The sequence below is a fragment of the Mustela erminea genome, chromosome 1, assembly GCF_009829155.1.
Source record: "Mustela erminea isolate mMusErm1 chromosome 1, mMusErm1.Pri, whole genome shotgun sequence".
In the NCBI taxonomy this organism is placed as follows: domain Eukaryota; kingdom Metazoa; phylum Chordata; class Mammalia; order Carnivora; family Mustelidae; genus Mustela; species Mustela erminea.
In genome coordinates this window covers 202798836-202820777 of record NC_045614.1, presented here as the reverse complement: position 1 = coordinate 202820777, position 21942 = coordinate 202798836, and the positions used below count along the sequence as shown (strand labels likewise).

General features: G+C 36.3%; 1 protein-coding gene and 1 non-coding gene across 2 annotated transcripts in view; both read left to right on the top strand.

Moving 5' to 3' along the window:
- Positions 1-21942, top strand: part of CYYR1 (cysteine and tyrosine rich 1) — a 99889-nt gene that overhangs the window by 10515 nt on the left and 67432 nt on the right. The window lies entirely within an intron of this gene.
- On the top strand, positions 9421-9527 carry LOC116581463. Its single transcript, XR_004282065.1, has one exon. It is a non-coding gene; the product is annotated as a U6 spliceosomal RNA (small nuclear RNA).

The following is a 21942-nucleotide window of genomic DNA, read 5'->3' as shown; positions in this document are numbered from 1 at the left end:
AATGGAGATCCTGGTGGGGTTAAGTTTCTTTTCTTCTCAATGAAATGTGAAAGATGGATTGCCCACAGTTTCTCACAAGGACGGCTAATAAATATCACCACTGTGATTTTAGACCCATGTTATGCATGGAAGCAAAACCAAGTTAAAAGAGAAAAGTTTCATATTTTCAAATGGCATTTGAAGTTGTATGCTCATTAAGTAGCTGAGCATTCTGAATTAAACACATGAGGCTCTTTAAATACTGACTAGAACCTAAAACATTTTGAAAGGTTTTTGGTATTGGTAAGAACATCATTTAAATTAATCAACTTAAAATATTCTTAGTATTTAGATGTTAGAAAAACAACTCTGCAAGGTGCTTACTGAGCAAATAGAAGTTTGGGGGGGGGTCTTCTTTTTAATCATAACACAAAGATAAATAATTAATATAATGTTAAAACAAATATGAATTTGCTTTCAAATGTAGTAACAAATTATGTGTAATTTAAAAATTAAGTCAGTGTTTCTCAGGAGCCATTTATATTTTATGGGTTATTTTATTAAGAGCAAATATAAACATCTAGAAATCTGAAACTCTTTTCAGTCAGATTTATATTCTATTTCATCATAATTGCCTTTGTAAATTAAGCTTAAATGTCAGAAGCATAATTTGTTTTTAGAAAGGAATGAAGTTTCTAGAATATGTTCTCAGGAAATTATATCTATAAATATGTATACAGATATTCTATGTTTTACACCAGGTTCTGGGGGATTTAGCCGTGAATCAAACATGGCTGTTGCTCTTGAATTGTTAATAAGCTCCTGGGGAGCATAGAGTAATCTCCTAGGAAGAGCACAAAATGTGGTGGAATGAGAGAGAAGGCACTTTTAGTCCAACTTTAGGGTCCTAGGAAGTCTTCTTAAAGGAGAGTAATTCTAGGATTAACCTTGAAAAGAAAAGCAAGTGATAAAATTCATTGCTTATTTAGAGTTAAAAGAAAACATTTAACAAACTAAGAATATGGAAGAAAATTCTTCACCTTATAAATATCTCAACAACAACAACAAGAACAAAAACCAAAAACCACACCTACCTCGAACACCAGACTTAGTGATACAATATTATAACCTTTCCCTTTAAAGGCAACTGTAAGCTAGCATCTAACCCTTCTATTCAGCATCCTACTGTTCTGGTCAGTGTAACAAACAAGATAAGTTAAAAAGACGTGATAAGAATTGGAAAATAGGGGTGCCTGAGTGGCTTAGTGGGTTAAGCCGCTGCCTTCGGCTCAGGTCATGATCTCAGGGTCCTGGGATGGAGCCCCACATCGGGCTCTCTGCTCAGCAGGGAGCCTGCTTCCTCCTCTCTTTCTGCCTGCCTCTCTGCCTACTTGTGATCTCTCTCTCTCTCTCTGTCAAATAAATAAAATCTTTAAATAAAAAAAAGAATTGGAAAATAAGGAGCTAAATCATTATTATTTTTAAATGATATGATTGCCCGTACTCCTCAGACCATAAAAATGAATGAGAACTCACCAGGACTGCGGCATGCAAGATCATTGCACAAAACTCAGTGCATCCTATATATCGGCAACGTTCAGACAATGTAATATTTATATAGCACAAAAATCTCACTTACAACATCAAAAACAGTAAGATACCTGGTAAGAAATACAGCAATAATATATGTCTGGCATTTATGGAGTAATACAAATATATAAAAATTTCAACAGATGAAAGAGACCCCTGAAGAAATTAAGAGATCTATCAAATTGTAGATGGGAATACAGTAAGGATGCCAATACTGGGATATGTCAGTTCTTCCTCAACTCTATGTAAACTCAGTGAAATTATAAGTGAAACCCATTTTTTGGATCGTTTTTTTGTTGACTTTGACAGACTGAGCCAATGTTTATGTGGGACAGTAGGGGGGAAAAAAAGACAGATATGAGAAAGAACAAAGTGAGGAGACATGCCTTGGAGACATCAAGATTTATTATAAAGTTATAGAAAATAAATCATGTGATACTGGTTCACAGATAAACCAATAGAATATAGAACTTAGAAACTGACTCATGTATATATGGGAAGTTGATAGATAGCAGATGGCATTACAAACCAGTGGAGGTGGATAGACTATTTAATAAACGGTGCATTAGCTATCCATATGGGTAAACATTAAACTCAATCACTCAATCACACCACACCCAAGGCCTATTCCTACTGGATTAATTAAACCCAAGAAGCAAACATTCACAGTTTTTTAAAAAGGGAGAGAATGACATTATGGTATCAGGATAGGAAAGATTTCTAAAATAAAAGAGAAAACACAAGGGTGCCTGGGTGCTCAGTCGATTAAGCAGCTGCCTTTGGCTCAGGTCATGATCCCAGGATTCTTGGATCGAGCCCCACATCAGGCTCCTCCTCAGTGGGGAGCCTACTTCTCCCTGGCCTGCCATTCCTCCTACTTGTGCTTGCTCTTTGTCTCCAGCTCACTCTCTGTCAATATATAAAATCTTTAAAAAACGAGAGAGAGAGAAAAGCACAAATAAAACTGCTAAAACTAAAAACCGATACGCTGTATACTTTTTAACAAACATTTTTATCTCCATGACTTATTTATTTTGTAAGTGGAAGTTCATATCTCTCAATCCCCTTTATCTATCTCATCCATCTCCAACCCCGTGAACCAAATATTTTTAAGTGGTGAGTTTTATGGTATATGAATTATATCTCCATTGAAAAAATTTAATATACAAGACAACAGAATTCCATAGACAAAGCATAGGCAAATCTCCCACTTGGAGAAGATACTTGCAATTCACATGACTCACAAAAGATTAATAACCAGAATGCTCAATAGGAAAATGGGCCATGTGTGTACACAAAAAAAGTAATAGAACAGAAAAGTGAAAGGGCAGTAAACATGGAATATGCTCCACCTGGCTTGTTAAGCAGGGACCTGAAATACTATCTCGTACTTGTCAGGCTATCAGTGCTCTTCAATCAGAAGGTATTGAGCCATGTGAGCAAGGTGAAGGGACTCACACTGCCCGTGGAAGAACAGAAACTGTTGCCAGTACTTGGGGAGCAATTTGACCACGTGCAGTCAAGAGGAAGACGGGCACATGTTGGGGTTTAGCAATTCCTCTTCCATATATATTCCCTACAAAACTCCCAGATCTGCAAAAGGTGATATTTATCATATTGGTGGACACGTTAAACTGGCAAAACATTGGAATTAACCAAAATTTCCATCAGAAGAAAATGGATAGAGTATGTTCATACAATGAAATGGGATACATCAATGATAATAAATCAGTGCATGGTAATGTATCCTTATAGTAAGTCTCAAAACTGGTAATGCTGTGTGGGAAAGAGTTCACAGGAACAGAATGTGCAAAACATGGTACTATTCGTGTAGAGTTAAACACGTAAAATAATTCTTTGTATTACTGGAAATAATGGGCATGCGGTAAGTGTGTAATTAACTGGGGGAGAGAAAGGTACACATGAATTTCAGGATTTCCCAGGACTGAAAGATTTCCTAGAATGCAGAATTTTCACCGCTACAATAAGGACAGTCCTTGGCAAACTGGGACAAGTTGCTCACTAGGGAGAAGAGGGAAGGGACCTTCAACTCGAGTCTTTTATCACTGAAAATATTAAGCAACTGAAGCAAACATACATTATTAACATGGAATGAATCTGGGTGGGAAGAATGCACGTGTTTTATATCCTTACCTGTAATTCTTACGTATCTGAAAACCTTTCAGTAAAATAGAAGGAAGCAATGGAAGTCTGATGATAGCAGGAATGGAGTCACCAAGACACCTATGATTCTGAGACCAGTTCCGTTGTGTGGGTTTTCCAACGCCACCATGCAGTTAACTCAGTTCTGACCCTGTCGATGCGGAGGCAGCATCAGATCCCACAGGTGAAGGCCTCAGTCCTCCAAGACCCCCTTCCACTTCAGCCATCAATGGCCAGTACAGGTTGTCACCTTTGCTTCTGACCGACCAGGCATAGCTTGGAGGTTCCAATGACCCCCTCCTCGGGTTTGAATAATTTGCTCAAGTGGTTCACAGAACCCAGAGATACATTTTACTTACTTTATTGTAAAAAGATATAACTCAGGAAGAGCCAGATGGAAGAAATGCCTAGGGCAAGGCAGCAGGAAAGGGTTCAGCCCATCCATGTCCCCCTAATACTCCACTCTCCCCAATCTCTGCATGTCCACAACCTGGAAGCTCTCCAAACTCCTTTTGGGGTTTAATGGAAGCCTCATGACACAGACATGATTGAACACAATCTCCAGCCCCAGAGGCTGGTGGATAGGACTGAAAGTTCTAACCCTCTAATCATAGGATTGGTTCCTCGGGCAATCAGCTCCCATCCTCAGATGCTTTCTGAAAGTCACCTCATTAACATTAACAAAAGACACCTTTAGGAAAATTCAAGGATTTTAGGAGCTCTGTGTCAGAAATAGAATGAAGACCAAATGCATATTTCTTCTTGTAAGTATCAAAGCCTCTTGTTAACATACACCTTCTGGTTTGGTAGGTGTGGGGTGGGATCTGAAATTCTGCAGTTTGAACAAACTCCCAGGGATGCTGAGGCGGCCCATCCTCCAAGCACACTGGGTGGGCAAGGTTGATCCTACGTGACAATGCCCTGTTCTATGCGATGAAATGAGAGGAGAGATCAGGATTTGCGAACTGATGGAATGTGGGGCTAGCAATCGGGACTGAAAGAAAGGAACAAGCCCAAATTTAATTCTGGAGCTTTCCCTTTGAATGATTGGGTGGATGAGAAATATATACTGAGAAATACTCAAGAAGGTTCGGAAAGGGGAATTAATTCCACTTTTAATTATGTTGAGTGGCGGAGAAGCAGGCAAGCAGTGGTAATAGGCTTCATAGCCTATAGGCTAAGTTCAGTGGGCCGTCAACTGGTGAAATGTACTAATCTGAACTCAGTGGGAAGCCTGGAGCACTCACAGATGGATTTGAGAGCACAAAGCCTAGAGGGCCCTGTTGAAAAAGGTGTACAAGAGAGGTGTATAGAAGAGAACAGCCAGCCAACTGCGGAGCCCCAGGGGAATTCAGAAAGACACTGTGATTTCTTCCCTTTCTATATTTAATCAGCCTTTTGAAAAGTGTTCTACATTTATTTCAGCCGCCCATAAAGTATTTTCTATCCCTTCAAAATTTCTGCCCCTCTATGGAAATGGATCTGTTCTTCACTCATCAGCCTGAATATACCTCCTGTGGTGTGGACAGTAAATGCCTTTATTTTCTTCTATGTGCTTTTTGTGTTTTATATCATCTAAAAGATAGGGTGCATGGCATTTCAGTTCATTCTGAGTAGATTATGTTGTCAGAACAAAGCAATCTATGTACCGATCCATCTTTATTTACTTGGATCATGCCCAGACTGGATCCACTCCATCTGGTCCTATATCCCAGATTTTAGGGACTACCTTCATTAGATAGCAATCCGAGTTTGGCATGGTAAGAGTTGGGCATTGTTTCGTGGTGACAAGTATTATCAGAATGAAAGGAATGACCCTTTATTTAATGGGTTCTCTGTTCCATGTGCTTAAAAATATATTAGTTTATTAATCTTCAGAATAGCTCTCATGGCCAAGGTATTATTGTTCTTGTCTGTGCAGATGAGGACGTTAAGGCCCAGAGCTAAGTAATTTGTCTAATTTTATACGGCTACCATGTAATGAGCTGGCACTTAAAACTGTGTGTTTGACCTCTTTCTCCCACTCTCCACTGGCTCCAGAATATCTGAAGATTTCCAAAGGGATGAAAAGAAACTATTCATGGCTGTAAGACTTTATGAAGATCTAAACACCATATTTTGGGGAAAGCCCTTTTTTGCTCTCAATATCTGGATTGAATTCCCTCCCTTACGCTGCCATTACATGATGCTTTTTCTACTCTGTTATTATTTATCAGTTTATCCCAGTTCCTAAATTATTTGTCTACCCTTCCATGCTCTAGACCCTTCGAGGACAGGAAGCCAGTGTGACAAGTGAGAATGGAAAGCAGAGGGCGGAACCAACTGTGTGATCCAGAACATACTGTTCAAATGCAGGTCAATCCTCCATTTACTCATGAAAAACCTGAGATTTTGTGGGTTCTCCCTAAATACGTTATCACCTGGGTAAATATTTGCTTACATAAATCAAATCATAATTGGAAATTGCTGTCGATTTCAGAGACTGTCTTTTCAGGGAGTATAAATCAGGGATCATTGATGTCATGGTTTCTGTGTAGCCAGTCATCACTTTCCAATCACACAGTTTAGGATAAATTGTAATCAGATGAGAGGGATAAGACTTCAAAGTCCGATTTGATTATAATGATTTAACCTCTTGTCACATTTCTGGAGTGACCGTGCTCCTTCAGTGATGCCGTGTGATTCGCCAGCCTGTGATTATTAAGGGAATGGCCTCCTGTGTAGCTCTCACTTGCATAAATTTTGGAGATAAAATGTTTTGTTGACAAAATTGAGGAGGGAAGAATTATGCATGCACAGTGATTTTCATTGCATCCTATTGGGAGAACTCTGGGGGGTAGCTACTGACCAGAACACAATGTCTTTCAGCTTCCTCCCAACTACCAAACGTTAGGATGAACACACCCATAACTAATGAAAATTTCAGAGGCCAATAATAACCTCATAAAGTGTAATAGGATTCCATCTGAATGTGCCATGGGTAAAAGCCTTGGCTATTTAACCCACAGTAACTCAGAGACCAATGGAATTTAGAGTTTCCACATTCATTTTTAAGGAAAAAGGAATAAGATCGATCTTACAGGTAACAGGAAGAATGCTTTTTTTATGCTTCTGCACAAATCTGCCAAAAATAGAGCAAAACATGACAAATTACTTCAAACATACTCTGTATGAGTTCATGCTGTTAAAAAGGTGAGCAGAACTCTGTCTTCCTATGCTGCATTTTGCAAAAGCTAAATGCTACCTGTGGTTGCAAATGACCACCTGCACAGTGTTAATACATTTTTCCTCTCAGACACCAGGAATGATAGATCAACCTCCAAAGTGTTATACATAGAGATATATTTGAATTTAAATTTATCAAGTAAATGGCGATTGCAGTCTCAAACAATACCCATCCTTACATTAAGTAAATAGACCTCTTTGCCCTTGGCCAGGTGGAATTAAACAAAAACAATTCTTTGTCATTCTTTTATTAATTAATAGTAGTCTTAGTGATAGAAGTCATAGAAGAAAAACCAAGAATGTTTGGATTCACTAAAAATGCATTTGATTTTTTTTCTTTTATGCTGTGTAAACTCTGTTCTGCTAATATCACTGAGCCCCAGTTTATTAATTTGTAAAAAGGGAACAGTAGTAACTTCTTGCTTACCTCTCAGAATTTGATTAAAGAATATATTTGCGGGGCGCCTTGGTGGATCTGTGGGTTAAAGCCTATGCCTTCGGCTCAGGTCATGATCCGAGGGTCCTGTGATCGAACCCCGCATTGGGCTCTCTGCTTATCAGGGAGCCTGCTTCCTCCTCTCTTTCTGCCTGCCTCTCTGCCTACTTGTGATCTCAGTCTGTCAAATAAATAAAATCTTTTAAAAAAAATTTTTTTAAAGTCTTTAAAAAAGAATATATTTGCTCATAAAAGCATTTAGAAGGGCTCTGAACATTTTTCCTGTTGTTAATGAAAGCACTGGGCTTTGAAAATGTCTGGAGCTTTGGAAAAGAGGAAACAGGTGGGGGACCAAAGTGACTTCTCCAAGGTCGTTCAGAAATCCATGACGGACCAGCAGAGTAAATGCTACTTTGGGTGTAGAGCGCTCACTGATCCACCAGGCCAAAACATAGGCTTCTCTCCTCAGGAGAGCACCCTCAGCCTTGAGTGAAATAAACGACCTTTTTAATCAAATGTGATTGCAGTATAAAAACTGCAAAAGCAGCTGATTAAGTACTGTGTTCTGCTGTCCACCAAATGCTAAAAGCAAATTACAGCCCTGAAAGTCATGTGCATTAAATAGACAAATCTGCCATGTTGCCCTAGGTTGACCTATGAATTAGAGAAACAAAAGAAAAAATGGGCTGAACAAGTCTAAATAAAAATATATAAACCTGATTCATTAAAAAAATCACACATGTAATAGCAAATATCACGGGGGCAATGATTTGCTTTACTAAATGATTAATATAGAGTTCCAAGTAATTCACCTTTCAAAATTTATTTTATTTACAACTTTGTAGAAATATATATTTTACATAAGGCTGGTGCATCTCCATTGATGATATGTCAGTAATTAAGGCACAAAGCAGTGTTCTAACTGCTGGCCATTTCAACAGAGTGATCACAGTACTCTATAGATTGGAGTGTGCCTTTGCATGTAAAAGTTTAGAAATGCCCTGATTAGGCTTTTTAAAAAAATATCTTAATCAGCAGTTCTTTCAATGTAAGTCAGTGCTTATAAGACAAGAATGAAAAAGGCAGTGACTTGCCTCTGATGATATTATACATAACCTACATTTTGCAACAATCACCCGATTGAAAATATTTTCAGTGATAATGAATAAATGCCAGATGGCATGCTAAACAAAAAGTCATTGATCATAGCAAGGATTCACTGAGGTCTATCGATTCTAAAATGAATTTCTTTACACTCAGTCTGTTGCTCTTAAACAGCCAGCCTATTGTACATGCTATATATTTTGCTTAGTATTTGTGGCAAAATAGTTTTTGTCTCATTACCTTTCATTGCGAGGATTGGATTCAGTTCTGGGTAAGAAAAGAGAAAGTATGCTCCTCTCTCTGCCTCCCACTGAATGCAGCTATAGAACTTGGGTGGAATGCATGAGCAGTTATTTCGGGTATACGGAAAATAAACAGTAGCAAGCGGACTGGGGAACAAGACCAAAATTCAAAGTACTGCCTAACTAGCCAAGAGTTTGCCAGTGTTTTTTCCCTCTGTTTACCCACTCTGGACTAAACGTAGCCCAAAACACATAAGTAGGCTTCAGAATATGAACACAGAGAGATACAGGGGAATCCCTCCAGCTCTAGCTAAATAAGCACAGTCTTTTCATGATGAAAGACAGTGGGGAAAATACCCCGGTATTTTTTTCTCTTCTCTGTTCTCTTGTGTAGCTAGCTTTTTTGGTTGCCGCAGCAGTGGCATTGACAATGACAGAAGCTTAAAATTCTGAGACTAGGTAATCTTCCTTACTGATCAGAATGATGTAATGCCAGAAGGATGGGGTAAATCCCCACTGTGTTTTTTCTGCCTTTGTCCTCCTAGTATTCAACCCTGGATATGAGCCCATTTTTGAAGTATGCAAAGAACAGAGTGAATAAAGTAAATAAAGCCCATTTTTTTCTGACCAGAGAACCAGGAGTGTTGCCCCATGGAACCAGAAAGTACCAGTGAGATCTTTGTACTCACTTCAGCAGCACATATACTAAAATTGGAAGGATATAGAGAAGATTAACATGGCCCCTACACAAGGATGTCATGCAAATACATGAAGCATTACACAGAAAGAAAGAAAGAGAGAGAGAGAGAGAGAGAGAGGGAAAGAAAAAGAAAGAAAGAGAGAAAGAGCTAGTGAGATCTTCAAGATAGAAGAACTCAAGAAAGTGACCCTAAGGTTTGTTGTGAATTCCTGGGCTCATCTCAAGTTGCACGTGCATGGATCCAACCCTAAAGAGTATACATAGAATTTGAGAACTGAATATAGGTTAGGCAGCTATCCTTTTCCCGGTTTGGCAGTTTGGGTGGTATACACATGGCTCAGATCTAAACCTGACTGTAAAGGCTCTGAAAATGGAACTGACTGGAACTTGTGGTCTAAATTGAACCTGATTCATTGCTAAAACAAAAATCTCAAAATTTTTCATCCATTTAAATAAAAACCTCATAACTTAATACTCAAAGCCCAGGATACAATTCAAAATCATCCAGCATACAAACAAAAACAAAAACAAAAAGAATCTCAACTCAAAAGGCAAGTACAATCACCAAGCAATAGAGATGTTGGAATTATCTCATGGAGCTTCTAAAGCAGCTATTATGAAGAATGACCTCAAAAGTAAGGGCAGGTACTACTTGAAACCAAAGAAAAGACCAAAATAAAAAAAAAGAAACAAACAAAAAGAAGAGCTAAACAAATTTCAGAATGATAAATACAGTAGCTAAGCTTTAAAACATTTGCTGGATGGACTCAATAGCAGAATGGAAAAAAGAATGAGTGAACTTGGAATAGAGATTAATCAATCTAAACAAGAGAAAGAAAAAATATTGAAGAAGAGGAGAAGAGGAGGAGGAGGAGGAAGAGAAAGAAGGATGGACAGGGTCTTACAGAAAAGTCCAGCATTGATGTCACAGAGCTCCAGAAGAGAGGAGAAACTGATTGCTTAAAACTTTCCAAATTTGGCAAAAGAGAGAAACCAAATGCAAGAAGTTCAATAAACTCCCCGAAGGTATAACTTAAAGAAATCCATACCCAGACACATAATAATTGAACTATTGAGAACTAAAGAAAAAATCCTGAAAACAGCTAAAAATAAGCAACAGATTACCTATTGAGGAGCTATGATCTGAATGAGTCCACATTTGTCATCAGAAACCATGGAGGACAGAGAAGTGGAACATTGTTTATGTGATGAAAGAAAAAAATGGGAAATCCAGGCTGCTGTAACCAGCAAAAATATCCTTTAGGAGTAACAGTGAAATAAAGACATTCTCAAATTAAAACAAACAACAACAACAACAACAAAAAAAACAACTAAGAAAATATTTAGCAAGCAGACTCGATCTAAAAGGATTTTTAAAGGAAGTTCTTCACAGAGAAGGCAAATGATGCCAAAGGAAAATCTGAAATATCAGGAAGGAAAGAAGAGTACAAAACTGGCATGGACTTGGGTTAATTAGTAGCTCATTTTTCCCCTTTTGAGTTATTTAAAATAGGTTATAATATTGGCTATAGGAACATATAAATTGTATGTTAGGGTATTCAGTGGGAGTAAACAAGATACATAACACAACCATTCCATAAAGGGGAGAGAGTAAAGAGACCTCTAAGACAACGAAGTTCTGCTTTCTAACTAAAGTATGAAAGTGATTCTCCATAATGATGAAAAATGTGTGTTCTGTAATCCTTAGGGCACTCACCAAAAGGAAAAGCAAAAACCAATATACAAGCACCCAAAAAAAAAAAAAACCCGCAAAGCCTACAGTACAATATAGTTGAAGTAAGGCAGGTAAGGGGAATGAATTGAAGGAATGAAACACAAAGGAAACAAACAGAAAATAAATAATAAATGATAGACCAAACATAGCAGTAATTACATTCGTGGTCAAAATGCATCAACTATAGGACAGAGAATTGATTGTTTTTAACTGACAGAAATTTTTCTTATCCACGTGATACTCATGTCAACTACAATGACACTGGTAGGTTAAAGTATGAGAGGAAGAAAAAATGGGGAGATATTGGTACAAAGAAGTACGAAGTTTCAGTTATATAAGATGCATAAGCTCTGGGGATTTAATGTGAAACTGTGTGACTCCAGTTAGCAATACGATATTGTGTAATTGAAATTTGCTAAGAGTAGAGATCTTAAATTTTTCTCAACACACACAAAAGAAAGAGGTAACTGTGAGATGATGGGTATGTTGATTACCTTGATGGTCATGATTATTTTACAATGCATGTGTATATTGAATAATCAAGTCCTATACCTTAAATATACATAATTTCTAATTAATTATATCTTAATAAAGCTGGGGACAGAGGAAGGAAATGAGCTATCAAGTCATGAAAAGAAACAAAAGTAAAAGGATAGAAAAAATATATATCATACAAACATTAACCAAAAGAAAGCTAGAGTGGCTACGCTAATATAAGACAAAGTAAAGTCCAGAGCAGAAAATATTACCGGAGATGAAAAATGTTATTGACTAATGGTAAAGGGTCAGTCAATCAAGAACACAAAACAATCAAAAGGAGAAATTCCCAAAATTTTGATGTTTCGTTTCTATGAAGAGCAAATACAAAAGCTAATTTTGTTTGTTGAAACATCTTACAAGAGAAGAACAGTATGTGTGCATATTGACTTACATAGAGGGTTAAATAAAATTATTTGCATTTTCCTTTTTTTTCCTTCATTTTTAATTATGAGTCATGTCAGTGAATTGCAGGTAATACCATGGAAGTTTAGGTTTATTCTACTTCTAAAACAATCTACAACTTGGCAATCCCTGGCATTTTTATGTATAAATACCTCAACTAGGAAATGAGATATTTAAGTGGATGGCCCACACATAGGCTTTTTTTTTTTTTTTTTTAGTGCACCAAAAGCCTGTTGCAGTGATGGTAGAAATATTAATTTAGCAGAATGGATGAGGAGTGTGTCTTCGAAGTGACACAGAATGAAGACAAAGATAAAAACAACAGAAAATTGTGTCGGTAATTAAATTTTGTGATAGAACTGACTAAAATAATAAATTTCAACTTGTGTTTATTAAGGGAAATATATTATTTCATGAAATGTGGAAGAGAACTTTAGAAGGGAAAAGAATATAATATTAAAACCAAGACTTGAATCACTGGCAGGCTTTCCCAGCTAGGTTCATGCATTTAAAAAAAATTCATTCAACTATTTAAAAGAATCATCTTGGCTTTTTCCTTCTAATCTAAATATTTATGAGAAAGGAGAGCTCACAAAGAACTGCAAGACCCTAAAATTCGTTCCTTTCCTGATGCAGAAAGAATGTAGTTCATGAGGGAAAAGAGCTTGTCCTGGAACGATTTATCCAAAACCAGCAAAATCTGTTCGCTTTTTAGATTATGCTATTAGGAAGACTAACTGCAGGTGTTTCAATTAATCGATAGCATGATTTAAAGATCTGCAAAACTTCATAGGTCCTTTTTTTTCCAGTACTGCATCATTTATTTCAAATAACACTTTTAAGACTATATTAGCATAAAAGAAACTGAAACATATTTTTTTGTTTCTTAAATCACATCCAAGCTTTTCAATGTCTTACAGTTGTAAACACCAGACATTAATTTTGTCTGTTCATAGGAAAGGAGAGGTTTTCCAGCATTTACAATAGTTTAAATTAGAGATTCCTAAACTTGAGTATGCATGAGAATCACCTAAGAGTGCTTGCTAAAAATACATTTCCCCAGGACCTATCAAGAAATTCAGGTTCAGTAGGTCCAAAATGGAAGCCAGAAACCTGTACTTTTAATGACCAGCAAATAGCCTTTGGACTACAATGGTCTCAACTAACTATACCAAAATACATTCCATTTTGGGTTCCTGTTACCCTGTTTAGTTATCAAATTAAGGCATAGAATCAAACTGCCATGGAATGAACTGTAACTTCATTACCTTTCTATAAACTTACATAAAGACTTGTTTTAAATCACTATACAAGATACATTCAGGAGGAGTGAAAAAAAAGGCTATAAAAATTCGTTGGTGTTTGATCAAAGTAATTGAATAGAGGGATAATCAATGCCTTCTTAGACTTCTAGGTCCACAACAGTCATATTTATAAATCTTTTACCTCTACCAAAAATAGGGTTGTAAAATGGTGATTACATTAGAACCTGGCCCATGGGTGGCTACAAAGAATAAATTAGTATTAATTTATGAACCACTGAGAACAACAGCTAGGGCTCAGTAATTTCTAGCTACCGTCTATTCTCCGTAACTATCAGTTATCTCACAAACGATGGGCAAAACGGGGAATAGAAGCTGTGTTGGTTCAAACATTTTTCCTTGTCAAAGGGAATCCAAAAAGTGGGAATATAAGTGCAGTCTTCCCCAGGAAAGGATAAAACCCTTAGCTTAATTGCTGTCCAGGCTAGACCCTTTCTCGCTCAATTTTAAGAAACATTAAAATAAGTAGCTGTGTTCGGGGCTCCCTAATCAGAAAAATGTACCCTCAGCCTTGCTCAGCTCTCCACTTATGGCAGATTGCGCTGCCATCTGCATTGTCTCAGTGCTGGGAAGCTGGCATTTCTTCCTGATTGTTTTTGTGCCTTTTTAATATCCTCTGAGGCAGCCTCCAGCCACAGTGAGCTTCCTCCTTGAGCTGGGCAACTTTTTTCCAGAGCATCCATTATCATGGCTGATGTACCCACCTCTCTCTAAGCTCCATAGAATCTATTGTGGCATTAGTGAAGCTTTATTTTTATTGCATGGGCACTTTCATTGCATCTAAGAGGGTACATTTTGTAACACTTGCAAAGTAAGATATTTTGACTGTTTTTTTTTTTTTAAGATTATTTATTTATTTATTTGACAGACAGAGATCACAAGTAGCAGATAGGTAGACAGAGAGAGAGGAGGAAGCAGTCTCCCTGCCTCACAGAGAGCCCGAAGCAGGGCTCGATCCCAGGACCCTGGGATCATGACCTGAGCCAAAGGCAGAGGCTTTAAACCACTGAGCCTCCTAGGAGCCCCAATATTTTGACTGTTTTAAAAATCTCTAATATCTGAAGGTAGCAAGGGCCATGTCCAACCTAAGAAAACACCTAATGTCTGCACCTATTTAAGTACTTTCAATTATCTGTTTAAGAATTCATTATTGAAAAGTGGATAAGGTAAACCATCTTTAACTTCATTAAGAATATTGAGTTAACCAGACTGTGGAAACTACACCCTGCAACTCTTTGCATGTTATCACTCATTAACTTTGCTATCCTGCAATTACACTTTCAGTTGCTTCTTGGTATCTTTCAATGAATAAATGAATGAATGAATGAATGAGCATAACGGAGAGTGATTTGGGTGATACTTTACATTAGATAGATAGTTAGATAGTTGGGGAATGAAGAGATAAGGTGCCCTGGGAATGTGATATTTCGGCAGAGAAATAAAACCAAATGCAGAAATCATCTATGTGAATGTATTTTTAATTTTTTTAAAGATTTTATTTATTTATTCATTGGAGACAGAGCAAGAGAGAGGGCAAGCATGGGGAGGAGCAGCAGGAGAAGAACAAGCAGACTGCGCTAAGGGAGCCCAACACTGAGCTCAATCTCATGACCCTGGAGATCATGACCTGAGCTGAAATTAAGAGTTGGAAGCTTAACTGACTGAGCCACCCAGGTGCTCCAGCTATGTGACTATTTTAAAAGAATATCATTTTACCAGGTGGAAGGCAAATCTGGAGACCCTAAACAGGATGTGATAAATGAGAAAACAGAACAGAAATAAGAAAAAAGTAAAATATTTTGAAATAGTATAAATTTCTTTCCTGTAATAAAATCAACAATTTTAACATAGAATTATTTGCCAAATTCGGAATTAAACACAGACCAGGATTTATAGTGCAGAACTGTTGTTTTAAATGTTTTCTGAAACATTTAATGTGTTCTGAATGGTTTTGCCATTTAGCTAAATTATTTTAATGTCATTTTTTAACTCAAATTATAATTTATTTTATTCTCTATGTAAACCATATCTCTATAATATTAATATTAAAAATATATAAATAGATGCTATGTTTGATTATAAGATTAACCTTCGAAGTGTATTTAAATGTTAAGCAATTTTAATAAAATGATCTTTCCTTTAGACACTGTCATTAATCAATGACTCCAGAGTATTGCCAGCATACATCACAATATATACCCATCAAAAGTGTCATTAAAGGACTCTGACTACAAAGAGCTTATAAAGTTAGTTCTCTAAGTCAAAAAAGATTTATAAACATTGCATTCTTATGATAGACATTCAGCTAATAAATCCTAAATAAGTTTTGATTTATAAATCCTTTTATTGCCCTTGGGATTCAAGGGACTGATTTATGAGTCAGTATGCTAAAATCTATAATTTGATCAGGCATAAATCTTACTTGGTGATTTCTGTTTTAACCTGTAATTCATAAATCCTGGTCAGTGCAGGCTTTCAGTTTTCTAAGTGCTCTGCATTTACCAGTGGGTCTCATAAGTGCATTTTAGGATGTTGATGATTAAAAGTGATAATTTGCATGTAATTCAGTTAAATAAGCACAGCAGCTGAATAGAAACTTTTTTGTATTGTAGGGGTGAGTTACTAGAAGTGAGTTCTAAACTCATTGATGATTTCAGAATGTTTGAGCTGGAAGAACAATAAAATATCGTAATTAAATAGGACTGGTGTGCCAGAACCCACCAATTGTCTTCTAATATCCGATCTCTCTTTTTCTATAGTAATGTAATTTTCATGTAGCACATTATCTGCCCAGGATAAACACTACATCTCCCAGCCTTCTTTGCACATGTGTGACCATGTGACTAACTTACAGCCAATGGTATATGAGTAGAGGTGATAACTACAACTTCAGTACACATACTTGCGCTGGAATGCAAAAGTAGTTCAGGTCCAAGTGGGGAAGGAAAGGAATGTAGACCCTGACATAGGAGTGCCATCCTTTAAGATCTTGGTACACTTATTCCATAACAGATAGAAGAGAGAGAAAATAAGTTCTAATATTTTAAGACATTAGTTTAAATCTCTGTTATAGCAAACATTTATTAAAGATTGAATTTTATTTTATTAAATATGTTATTTTTATATTGTAATTTTTTTTAATGTTATTTGTCAGGAACTCTGCTGATAATCACTATGGAAGTAGAGGTAAACATGATTCAGGTCTTGCCTGTGTTACATATACTCCTAAGTAGTAAACTGTTTCTTAACACTCAAATATTCAGAATTCTTCTTAAATTTGTTTTCTGTTTGCTGAATATAAAAATATAATTAGTGTATGTATATAAATCCTGTATATGACCTTATTAAATTCACTTTGTACCTCTGGTAGTTACTTTATACAGTAGTTAGGATTTTCTTTTCTTTTCTTTTTAAAGATTTTATTTATTAAATACAGCAAGAGCAGGGGTGGGGGGAACAGAGAGGTAGGGAGAAGCAGAGTCCCCGCTGAGCGAGGAGCCCAAAGAAGGCTTGATCCCAGGACCCCTCCCCGCAGTTATGACCTGAGTCCAAGGCAAATGATTAATCCACCGAGCCACCGAGTCACCCCATATTTGTAAAAAATTATCATATGAAAACAGAGAAAGTTATACTTCTCCCTTTATGATCTGTATATGCCTTTTTTTTTTTTCTTACCTTATTGCCTGGGAAATATCAAATAGAAGTTACTACATCTTTGCCGTGCTCCAGAACTTAGAGGGAAGCATCCATTAAGTATTACAACTGAAACTTTTTTCATCAATCCTCTTTGTCAGATTGATTTTTTTATTCTTTGTATATGTTCCCAACTTTAATTTAGTAAAGATTTTGTTATGGATCTTTGCATCTACACTCATAAGGGAAATTGGTCTGTAATTTCATTTCCTTGTAAATGTCTAGTTTTGTGCTCAGCATTATACTAGTCTCTTATAACAGCTGAGGACACGTTCTTTCCATCTCTCTTTACCGAAAGAATTTGTGTGAGATTGACTTATTTCTTCTTTAAAGGCTGAATGGAATTCATCAGTGAAGTCATCTAAGGTTCTATTTTAGGGAATATTTTTAATAATGACTTTAATTTTAATTTTTAATAGTTATGGGACTATTTAAATTTTCTATTTCCACTTATGTATTTTAAAAAATTCATTTCACCTAAGTCTTCAAATTTAATTTTATTAAACTCATAATATTCCCTGATTATCCTTTAATATCTGTAGGATTTTTAGTGATAAACATTCTTTTATTCTAGATATCACTAATTTGTATTCTTCTCTTTCTTTCTTTTTAAAATCAGCCTATCTCATCTAGGAGTTTTTCAATTTTATTGGTATTTTCAAAGAAAAAAAAATTTTTTGAAGACGGGTTTGCAAGGGTGATCTTTCAACATGTTTCTTGACAGCCACATCTCTTAGATCCTGAGATCCACACAGTCCCTGCCCTGGTGGGCTTAGATCAGATCCTGGCAGAGGCTCTGCAGAAAGGCTTTGAGATAGGGAACTGAGCCAGCAGGAAATGCAAAGGGCAGCTTCCTTTTTCTGGACAATGTGACTCGAGGATCTGAGGAACAATGGCCTGAATCTCATTAAGTCTCCTTGCCTAGTGTCCACACAAACCTTCAGTCCTTGTTTTTTTTTTTTTTTCCCCCCGCTTTGGGCTTTGTTGATATTCTCTCTTGTGTTCTAACTCACTGATTTCTGATCTTAGTCATCTCCTGTTTAAGTTTGTGCTGTTCTTTTTTCCCTAGCTTCTTGAGTTGGAAGCTTAGATCATTGATGCTATAGCTTACTTCTTTTCTAATCTAGCCATTTTAAAAGTATCAGTTTTCCTCTAACCACTGTATAGTTATATCCCCCCATACATGTTATGGTGAACTTTTGTAATCATTGACATGAAAGTTTATTCTAATTTCATTTGTGATTATTTTTGACTCATCAATTACATAAAAGTGTGTTTCTTGAATTCCAGATACTTGGGGATTTTCTTAATATTGTTTTATTATTGATTTCTAACTTGTATTTTGGTTAAGAACATACTCTGGAATATTTCAAATTTCGAAGTTTAATAAGATTTGTGCTTGGTTCAGCATATGGCCTGTTTTGGTGGATGGTCCATGTGCACTTGAAAAGAAGGTGTCTTCTGCACTTGTTAGGTGTAGTGTTCTAGAAATGTCAATTATGCAATGTGATTGATAGTGCTGTTTAGGAGATCTGTATCCTTTCTGACTTTTTGTTGTTGTTCTATTAATTGCTGTTAAGTATTGTTAAAATTCTAACTGTAATTGTGGATTTGTCTGTTCCTCTCTTTGACTACCATCTTTTGCCTCATGGATCTTGAAATTTTTGTCTCTAAGTGCAAATGCATTTCTGAATATTAAGACTTCCTGATGTATTGAACTTTTAGCATTATGAAAATATTTATATATTTTCTTCCCTGCCTTTAAGTGAGTTTTTGAGTTTAGAGTACATCTAACTGAATTTTTCTATTTAAAGTACCTTCCAGGTAGACAGCATATGATTCATGCCTTTTAATCTATACTGACAGTTCTTGCCTCTTCATTGAACTACTTAATTTCTAATTAATTTAACTGCTGATGTGGTTAGATTTAGATCTGTCTACTTATTACGTGTTTTCTGTTTATCTCATTTGTCTTATGTTCCTCTGTCCCTCCTCTCCTATTATTTTGAGCTCATTGAAATTGTTTTGGAATTCCATTTTAATTATCTATTTGGCTTTTTTTGCTTTCCACTTTGTACTATTACTTAGGGACGTTCTGCAGATTACAATAAAAATTCTTAATTTTTTAGAAAGCTAATGTTGTCATAAAATGTAATACCTTTGCAATCTTTTTGTTTTGTTTTTTAGTTCAATCCTCTAGGTCTTTTTACTCCCTGTAATTTATGCTGTAGTTTTCATGTTTATTACATAAGCTATACATGTAATGATTTTTCACTGTGTACACTGTGTATGGTCATGATTTTCTTTTTCTTTTTTTTCTCTTTCTTTTTTTTTTTTTCTTTTTGAGAGAGAGAGAAAGAGAGTACGAGCAGGGCATGGAGGGACAGAGGGAGAGGAAGAGGCTGAAGGAGGTGTCACACCCAGCATAGCACCAGATGTAAGGCTTGATCTCATGACTCTGAGATCATGACCTGAGTTAAAATCAAGAGTCAGACGCTTAACCAACTGAAACACTCAGCACTCAGGTACTCCTATAAATATCTTTTTAAATTAAAATCTGAATTTTTACTTAGAATCATTTCTCTTGGGCTTCAAGAACTTTCTTTAGCTTTTCTTGAAGGGAAATTCTGCTGGAGAAGTATCTTTGTTTTTGTTCATCTGAAAATGCCTTCATTTCACCTTTATTCCTGAAAGTTACTTTTGCTCCATGGAAAATGTTGGGTTTAGCAATTTGTGTGTTCATTTGGCATGTTAAAGATGCCATTCTACTATATTTTGGCCTCCAGTGTTTCTGCTGAGAAGTCACTGGAAACTTGCATTTTTTGCCCTATATATGTAATATTTTTCCCCCCTCTGGAAATGTTCAAGATTTTCTTTATTTTTTGTTTTCATTAGTTTAACTGTCACCTTTCCAAGTGTTTTTTTTCTTCTATTTATATCATATAGGTTCTCAGAGTTTTTTGAATCTATAAAATTTTGGAAACTTTTGTCCATTCTTCCTTCAAGTTTTACCAGTTCTCCTACCTTCTTCTACAACTTCATATGTATTTGCTCTTTTGATATAGTTCCACTAATCATTGAGACTCCTTTTTTTCTACCATTTTTCCCTTTGTTCTCCACATTGCATAATTTTGATTGAGTGATCTTCAAGTCACTGACTCTTCTTTTATTTCCAACATAGTGTTAAGATTATCCAATGACATTTTTGTCTCAGACACTGTATTTTTCATTTCTAGAATTCCTAATTGCCTTTTTTATTATCACAAATATATTTTCCTTTTACCCTTGAGCATACTTGTAACAGCTAAATTAAAATTCTTGTTTTCTAATTCTGGCATCTGGGTCACCTAAGGATCAGTTTCTTCAATTGCTTTTCCTCTTGATTATGTATCTTATAATTTGAGATGTGTCATGGACATTGTAAAAAATACATGGTATGTATTGAAATCTGTTATTTCCTCAATTTGTTTGTTTTTGTATTTGTTGTTTTGTTTGTTTGTTTTATCAAGTCCCTGTCTTTATCACCTCTGCAGTGGGTGGCTGCTAAAATCTCTATTCAATTCTTTTAGCCTCAAAGCAGCTCACAGTTTGTTACATGCATGCATACCTCAGAGGCCATAATGAGATTTTCCTAGAATCTATGTGCACAATTTGATGTTACCCTTCCCCCTTGCCCCAGAATTTCTCCTTTTCCTGATTTCTTCCTTCATTTTCCATCTACTTTGACAGTCCTAATCTCTGTCCTCTTATTCTTAAAACCAGTAGACTCAAAGGATTTCTATCCTAAGACTAGTGAATCTGCTTAATCTGATGGTGGGGGGAAGTCTGATCAACAGGAAACTCACCCAGTCCCATTTTCTTCTTCCAGGTCTTGGCTTTCTTCCAATTTATGCCTGTTTTTTGTTTCTCTCCAGTGACTTTGAGGAATTGTTTTTATATTGACCAAGAATTCAGCTGTTACCTGTGGTAGGGTTATACTCATAGAAGCTGCTCCACTTTTACCATTGCACCAGAAGGAAACACTGCCCACATCCCTGGTTGTTGACTTTGAGAAACTCGGTCTAGTGTTTTAAGCAGAGATGCTAAAAGCAATTAGGGAGAGTTTAAGAAAATTTCTTTTAAGAAACGATTTCCTTAAAACACATAATAGATGTCTTTCTAAAGTGGCATTGCATATCAACCTTGTTGTCTCACTTACTTTTATGTTAAATCAGAGAGAAGGTGATATGCTATTATGAACAGAAAAAAAAGATGTGAATCCCAGACATAATAAAGTGCTACTTATGAATTTATGAATGCATCAAAGTTCTGGTTAAACAGCATAGGCTGAATGCAAATGTCTATCTGAACTTCCTCCTGAAGCTTCACAAAGCAATGACAGTAAAGGAATTAAGAGAAAAAAAAAAAATCACAAGGACAAAAAGAAGACAGCAGCCAACAAAAGTAACATTTTGAAATCTGGGAAATAGTTTAACCACTCTTAACTCCTTTAGACTGGAGAATGCAGTCATCTGAGTCTGTTGAGGCAGCAAGCCAGAAAGCCAGTCATTTTCACATAAAACTATGAAAATCCTCAGAGACTGTAGGAACTGGTGCTTGCCAGGCAGGTGTGCAAAAAAATGAGGTTGAAAAGCGGAGTGTGGACTGAACATCTTTAAAAGAGAAGTTAGACTTCCCATCTTTCCTCTCTACCCTGCTCCATCAAGAGAAAACCTGAGGTCTGTTTTTGGAGAAGTAGTCTCTGATATCAGGGAGCCTTTGGATATGGAGACAGCAAGAAGAGTTGAGGCTGGAGGGTGAGTTATGATGCT